Here is an 8,520-nt window from a genome sequence, read left to right as displayed (position 1 = left end):
GTCTCACAATGATCAGGTGACTTCAGCTGTGCACTCACTAAAATTCTAAAAACAACAACTCTAAAATAAGTTGTGAATAAGGCAGAAAAATGGAAGGCTCTTTCACAGGGAAATGCAACTTTTGAGAAATGGGAGAATAGGTCCCATTTAGTTTAAAGAAATAGCTGCCGCTGTTATCAATTAGCAAATGAAAGGGAGATCTGAAGGGAGAGCTGGGGCTTTGAAGTTGTCCACCCACAGTAAGTACTTGTTCTGCAGATGGAGCATACATCTGCTGTATGAAATGTGCTGTATCTTTGTTTATCTTATAGTAATTATTTCACACACACAACACACATATAGTGAGATTCCAGGGATCCATGCGCTTACACAGGGTTTTTGTTTCCTTTTGGAATGAGGCACAGTGGAGACTGTGGTGTCTTCATGGTATGTGGTTTGTTTATACACATCTGAGCCTATGATTGAGGGGTTCGCAGCATTTCTCCCATAGCTGCCTTGGATTCAAACAGAAATCTGCCATGGTTCTCAAATGTCACTCTGACTCTCTCTTGAGCTTGCTGCTTTGCTACTAGGTCATATCACTGCTAACTGCCAAACTCTAGCTTTGTCTTCTAACTAACAATGAGCTGGGGGAGCCCTCCCATTTACAGTCTCACACAGAGCCCCTTTCCTTTGTTTCCCTTAATGGCCTGTCACTCAGGCTACCACCTCAACAAAGAAAGCTAACCTGGATTGTATTGTAACACTTACTGGATCCAGGGTTAGAAAGAGGATTTGAATAAAATTGTACATATTCGAATCCTCTTTCTTTGGTGTTGCGTTTCTTCTTCTTCTTCTTCTTCTTCTTCTTCTTCTTCTTCTTCTTCTTCCTCCTCCTCCTCCTCCTCCTCCTCCTCCTCCTCCTCTTCTTCTTCCTCTTCTTCTTCCTCCTCCTCCTCCTCCTCCTCCTCTTCTTCTTCTTCTTCTTCGTCAATGCATATTTGGTCACTCTACTGGAATTTCTCCCCAAGCCTTTATTGGAAAATCGTCCTGATTTACAGGATTTTATCTTTAACCATGAGGGTCAGAAATGTGTTTTTAAATATGAAAAAGAGGAGCCCGTGCTAAGCTTCAAATTTTGCCCTGCATGATGCAGGCACAAATACACTTGGGAAGCATATGATCTTTCCATATGCATAGCAAGGGACAAAGACTATTGGAATGTTTCACAACTACTGCCAAAATTAGATGGGTTAGGGCAAAAGAGGCTCCATGATATCCCCATGAATGTCATTTAACATTTTAGACTTGGTGAATTCTACACTGTGAGCCAGATGGCAAAACTCTCAATGGATGCTTGGTTTGGAGCTCTGAGCCAGTCTGAACACTTCTGAAGATTTCCCTTTCATCTCTTTGGGCAGAGTGATGGACTGTGCATGAAAAAACATTGAGCACAATTCTCAATGGCCTAACAACCCTTGAAGGCTTGGCTGCAAAGGCTCTGGTCATTGTTCAAATGACACCAAGAATTGAGCTCCATCTGGCTCATTCAATTAATATTGTTGGGATCTGGCAATGCAGCCTATGTAAATGAAAACTAAAACCATGCTGATTTCTCACTCCCAAAACACTAACACTTCTGCACATGTTTGACTTGATGGACTCTATCCCAAGGCATAGCCAGAGACATCCAGCTGATATTACTTCTTAGGGTGGTTGGCAGCTTTCCCCCTAAATACTGCCCTACTCTTGGTCCCACACTGTATCCATTGATTGCCAAACTTGAAGGATTGCCTCCAGTGTAGCACTACGTTAAAGTCACCAGTGGAATATTGTTGTACAGAAGACATTTCTGGACAATGGACTGCACATTCTGTTATGTGACTAGTCTCCTTTAGAACAGCTGTTGTATTGGATACCTCTGTTGCCCAACATTAAAACTCAACCACCCAGTATTGTAAGAGCCTTTGTGCTAGTGGACAGAGAACCCTGGAGCAGCCCAAAGACATTGGGTACAGGAGGATTGTAGCAAAGAAGGAATGGGAGAGAAATGTGCTTTCTTCTGCTGCTCTTGCATCATGGGTGAGTGGCATTGCATGTAGCCTCTACAGAGGAGACACTAGGCATTATTCTGTGAGATTGGAGGCAATTACCTTATGTCAGCCAGCCAGTGATTGGTGGGAACTGACTAGATATTTTCCAGATATTCTGTCTTCCCTGAGAATTCTCAGAGGTTATCTACCTGCCCTCCTATTTGGCTTCAATGTGATCTTAGCTGAACTCTTTTTGTGGCTCAGTTGGATTTTTCTGGTCTGTGTCCAACTAGCTCAGACCCTAGTAATGGCACATTGTTGGATGTATGGGCTGTGAAGAGTCACAAGTGGTTTGGGCCACAAAGAAGGTTAGGATTGTGCAAACATATGTGAGACTGAGACTCAAGTGCTTGATGGGGATTATTCCAATTGAATAATATCCTTCTCCATGGCAGATCCTTTAATAATCAATCAGATGTAAGGGCCCTGTTAGCCTGAATATTCATGTCATTTTTTTGTTTCTGTCTCTATGAGAAGAGAGAAAATATTTTAATGGCTCTGATGTTTTCAGTTTTGATAAGTCATAAAATTAGTTTTCGACGACATTTTTTAGGATATCCTACAAAATCAAAAAGGGTTGTATATGCAGCACAACAAGGAATTAAGTAGAAGCCATGGAGGGGTGGGGGAGCTCCAAGAAATGAAATGAACGTAGAGAAATGCATTTGTATGTATTAAATTTATGGAAAGCAAATAATAATAATAATAATAATAATAATAATAATAATAATAATAACAACAACAACAATAATAAATTTCTTTTTGAAAATAATAATCTAATATTCATTTAATCCGCATCAGCACACTGAAATAGCTGAACCAAATGAAAGAGTAAGATAATCTCACTAGGGGTGTATTCATGCTGTGGTTTTACAGTGTGATATTTTATGATTCCATAAAATGGTTTATGGTGCCATAAAGCACTGCACTGTAAGACAGTGTTCACAGCACAAAGTTACAACATCCTGGCTTAGAGGGGAGGGGGCAGGAACCTTACAAGCCATGGCCACAGACTGAGTATATGATGTAATGTCCATATATCTCTTTCCCGGGTTGAATAGTCCTCTTCTCAGTGAGATTATAATTTTTATCTTTTTTTTTTAATTGATTTTTATTGATTTTCCAAAAAGAAGAAGAAAAGAAAATAAAAATAAGAAAAAAGCATGTCAAAGAAAAAATCCAACCACCCCGCGCGAAATATACATACATTAAAGATATTTTTCACTTTAAACTTTACATTGTCATTTCTTTGTAGACTTCCTTCAGCTTGTCCGTAAATCTTTCGTAGCGATACCCCTAGTCCCACATTTCTTAGTTTGTATTGTCATTGGTCTTCTTTGTTAACTTCTGTTTGCTTAAAACAATAACTCTTAATCTTTTCACAGTGCTTCTCTAAATCCCTTTAACGTCGTTTTTCCCTCACTGATACATTCCAGGTACTCCACATACTTTCCCCAGTCCTTGATAAACTTTTGGTCTCTTTGGTATCTGATCTTTCCTGTCAGTCTATCTAGCTCTGCGTAGTCTAATAACTTTGATCTCCACTCCTCTATCGTTGGCATCTCCTGTTTTTTCCACTTCTGGGCAAGAATTATCCTTGCTGCCGTAACCGCATAGTATACAAATTTACAATCTTTCTTTTCAATATCCTTCCCTAATAACCCTAACAGAAAGATTTCAGGCCTCTTTTTAAACGTATATTTCAAATTTTTTTTTAACTCAACATATATTCTTTCCCAAAATTCTTTAACTTTCCGGCACTCCCACCACATGTGGTAGAAGGAGCCCTCCTTATCTTTACACTTCCAGCATTTGTTGGATATCTTGTACATTTTTGATAGTTTTACAGGTGTTATGTACCACCTGTAGAACATCTTCATGACATTTTCCTTTACTGTTATGCATGCTGTGAAATTTAGACCCTCTTTCCATAATCTCTCCCATTCCTCGAATTGTATACTATGGCCTACATCTATTGCCCAGCGGATCATTACTGATATCACTTCTTCATCTCCTAGATTCCAATCCAGCAACATCCGGTACATTTTAGATATTATTTTTACATCATTATTTATAATTTCCATCTGAAATTTGGAGTCTTTATCTGCATACCCTCTTTCTTTAGTATCTTTCCTGAACATCTCGTTAACTTGACGATGATGTAGCCAATCATACACATGCTCCTTAACTTGCTCATAGGGCTTTATTTTCCACTTCCCATCTTCTTTAACTGATAATTGACTATATGTCGCCCAATTACTCCTCATATTGATTTTCTTCACACTCATCGCTTCAAGAGGTGAAAACCAGTGTGGGACCTTAGGTTCTAATAAATTTCTGTATCCTTCCCATATTTCGATAATTGGACCTCTGAAGACATGGTTTCCAAACCCCTTATGTACTTTCCTTTTCTCATATCCTAAGTAGGCATGCCAGCCGTGTCTGTTGTCGAGGCCCTCTAAATCGAGCAGCTCCCTGTTCTCTAAGTTTACCCAGTCTTTTAACCAGCAGAGGCATGATGCCTCGTAATACAGCTTCAAGTCTGGCAGGGCGAACCCACCCCTTTCTTTTATGTCTGTTAGAAGTTTAAATTGAATCCTGGGTTTTTTGCCCTGCCAGATGTATCTTGAAAGCACTTTCTGCCATTCTTTAAAAATACGGCTCCCCTTAATTATGGGAATAGTCTGGAACAGGAACAGTACCCTCGGTAGTATATTCATTTTGATCGTATTTATCCTTCCCCAGAATGACATTTTTAATCTTCCCCACACTTCCAAGTCTTTCCTTATTTCTCTCCATACCGACTCGTAGTTGTTCTTAAACAAGTCTATATTCTTGGGTGTTATCCAAATTCCAAGGTACTTCACTTTCTTAACCACCTCTATCTGGTATTGGTGTTGGATTATGTCTATTACACTTTGGTCCACATTTTTGACTATTATTTTCATTTTCTCTTGTTTAGTTTGAAACCTGCCAGTTTCCCAAACTGATCAATTTCCTTTAGTACTTCTTCTATTGTAATCACTGGATCTTCAGTCATTATTACTAAATCATCTGCAAATGCTTTGGTCTTATACACATTTTCTCCAATTGTCACTCCTTTTATCTTTTTGTTTTGCCTGATTGAATTTAGAAGAACTTCTAAGACTGTTATAAATAGTAGCGGGGAAAGTGGACATCCCTGTCTTGTTCCCTTCTGTATCTTTATTTCCTCTGTTACTATATTGTTTACAATCAGTTTGGCTTTCTGTTCCGTATATATTGCTTTTACCCCATTAGAGAAGTCCTTGCCCACTTCCATATGCTCCAAATTTTTCAACATGAAGTCCCATATCACATTATCAAATGCTTTCTCTGCATCCACAAACATCATTATGGCTTGCTTATCAATCCTGACAGACAGATATTCTAACATATTAATTATATTTCTTGTATTATCCCTCATATGCCTGCCAGGAAGAAAGCCAGCCTGATCTTTGTGGATAATTTCTGATAACAGCGACTTCAATCTTCTCGCAAAGATACCAGCAAAAATTTTATAATCTGTATTTAGAAGAGAAATCGGTCTATAATTTTTAACTTGGGTTAAGTCTGCGTCTTGTTTGGGGATAAATGTAATAAATGCTTCTTTCCAGGTCTCCGGAATTTCTCCTTTTTTCAAAATGTTATTCATAGTCACCTTCAGGGGATTCACCAGGATAGATTTCATCTCTTTATAATAACCCGCTGTGAAACCATCAGGACCCGGGGCCTTTCCTCTCTTTAAGTCTTTTATGGCTTCCTCTATCTCCTCTATTTCAATTGGAGTGTTCAATCGTTGTTTCTTATCTGTTGGGATTTTCTGCACCTTTTTGTCTCTCAAGAATCTCTCTATTTTCCTTAAATTGTTTCTCTCTTTGTCCTTGTAGAGGCTTTTATAGTAATCCAGAAACTCTTTCCTAATTCCTTTTGGTTCTGTTATCTCTTCACCTTCTACAATAATTTTGTTTATTGCACCTTGTTCTTTCCTTTTTTTAATTTGCCATGCAAGCCATTTGCCTGATTTATTTGAAAATTCAAAGTTCTTTTGCCTTAGTTTCTTTATGTTCCACTCTACCTCTCTATTTATTATAGTGGCAAATTGCGCTTGTAGGATTTTAATATTTTCCTTTATTTTCTGGCAGTTGGGTTTCTGGATTAATTTTTGTTCATTGTCCATTATTTGTTCTAGGATTTCTTTTTTTCCTTTCTCTCTATTTTTGTTTTTAATCACATTCTGCTGGATAAAGTATCCTCTTATTACTGCCTTGCTTGCGTCCCATATCACATTGATCTTTGTCCCTTTGTCGCAATTATCTGCAAAGTAATCTTTTAGCTTTTTTTGTGCAGTTTCTACAATGTTTTGGTCGTCTAGGAGGTATTCTCTTAGCCTCCATCTAAAAGTTCTTCTCTCAAGACTCTCCAATTCTAATTCTATCGGACTATGGTCTGAAATTACTTTTGGTCTTATTTCTATTTGTTTAACTCTTGGACAGAGTTCACTCGAGATCCAAACCTGATCTATCCGTGACATCGATTGGTGTGGTTCGGAATAAAAGGTGAACTGCTTATTATAATTTTTATCACTGCATTCAGAGATATACAATAGGTGGGTTTTTTTTGTTTTGCTGTAATTCAAAGCAACCTGACATTTCCATATAGATTTGAAATATTTAAAATGTTCATTTCTTTATATAATATATACCCCACACTCCAAGTACCTAACTGGCATTGCCAGATTGCAATTGAGAAAGATGGGGGATGAGAAAAACCTCTTTGTCACTTGCATCAGCTGAGCCTCCACCACATCCGGGACACAGAGAGGGCTACCCCGGGGGAGGGGGCAATAAGAGACACTGACCTACAGCTTACAGCCCCGCTGCCTGGCCAGCCCTCTCACATCCCAACTACCTGGTGAGGTTCTCCGCACCCCTCCTTCTTAGAGAAAGGGAGGGAGGGAAGGGGTCGAAGACTCAGCAGTGTTCCTGCTGCTAATACAGCAGAGGTGGTGGAGGAGCAAGTAAGAATTTATAAGCTACTACCACTAAAGAGAGGGACGCGGGTGGCGCTGTGGGTTAAACCACACAGCCTAGGGCTTGCCGATCAGTAGGTCGGTGGTTCAAATCCCCGTGACGGGGTGAGCTCCCTTTACTCGGTCCCTGCTCCTGCCAACCTAGCAGTTCAAAAGCATGTCAAAGTGCGAGTAGATAAATAGGTACCGCTCCGGTGGGAAGGTAAACAGCATTTCCATGCGCTGCTCTGGTTCGTCAGAAGTGGCTTAGTCATGCTGGACACATGACCCGGAAGCTGTACGCCAGCTCCCTTGGCCAATAAAGCGAGATGAGTGCCGCAGCCCCAGAGTCGGCCACGACTGGACCTAATGGTCAAGGGTCCCTTTACCTTTACTTTAACACTAAAGAATCAGCAAAACAACATCAAAAAGTAAATGGAGGAGTAGAGGAAGTGATAATTCTGTCTCAGGATGTTGGAGAGCTTTGTTTTTAAAAAATAATAATTTTTTTATTGGTTTCTACACATATTTTCTAGCATATCATCCTTTTAAACATCATTTCAAAATCTTTGGCTATCACAGCTTAAAACTTCCTTCAACCTCAACTGATGGTTTTCTAAAATCCTTTCTAATTATGCATTTTGTTCCTACAGTTATTGTTATAAATTCAAATCTTAATACCTATTATTAATTCTTTTCACAATAATTTATATATTACTCCTTACAGCACTTCTTTTAACCCTACAAGTGATGTCAATTGGTTACAATAGCTTTCCAAATACATCAAAAGCTTTTTCCATTCCTTTAGGAAAGTCTGGTCCTGCTGGTTCCGAATGGGATGTTGGAGTTTTGACAAAATTAGAAATGGGAGCAGAAATTGCTGGTGTTGACTTACTCACCTCATGTCAAGAATGGAAACTGAGCCAGTAAATACTCAATACTCACAGTTGTTGCTTTCAACAAATGATACATAACAGATTACACTTTCCCCTCCTTTCCATTGTGTTTCCTTCATATTGAAATGAATAGGGATGAGGAATGTGATGAGAATGTAATTTAAGTAATTGATTACATAAATTAAGTTATGTAATTTTGGCACAGTGGACTGACTGCAAGGTGAATAACTTGGCAGTAGATGAACTACAGCGGAACAGAAACTGTGCTGCATGCAATGAAAGGGAAATGAATGTCTTATTACAGCCCTAGTTATGTCACCATTGCCATGGTGGGGGCGGGGGGCCAATGGCAGAGGCAGGGAGAAAGTGAAGGCAATGGGGGACCCTCACAGTCTGATTTTCCCTGGGTCCTGCATTTCCCAGGAAGAGCCCAGTATAGCGAAGGGCCTCTCTGCTAGATCATAGGCAGTGGACAGACTAGTATCAAAATTAATGACTGACTAGCTGTTAGCCTGATCACATT

The sequence above is a fragment of the Podarcis vaucheri genome (genome assembly GCF_965113315.1).
Source record: "Podarcis vaucheri genome assembly, chromosome: 15".
Taxonomy (NCBI): Eukaryota; Metazoa; Chordata; class Lepidosauria; order Squamata; family Lacertidae; genus Podarcis; species Podarcis vaucheri.
The sequence above is the reverse complement of the archived record's forward strand: the minus strand, read 5'-3'. Positions refer to the sequence as shown.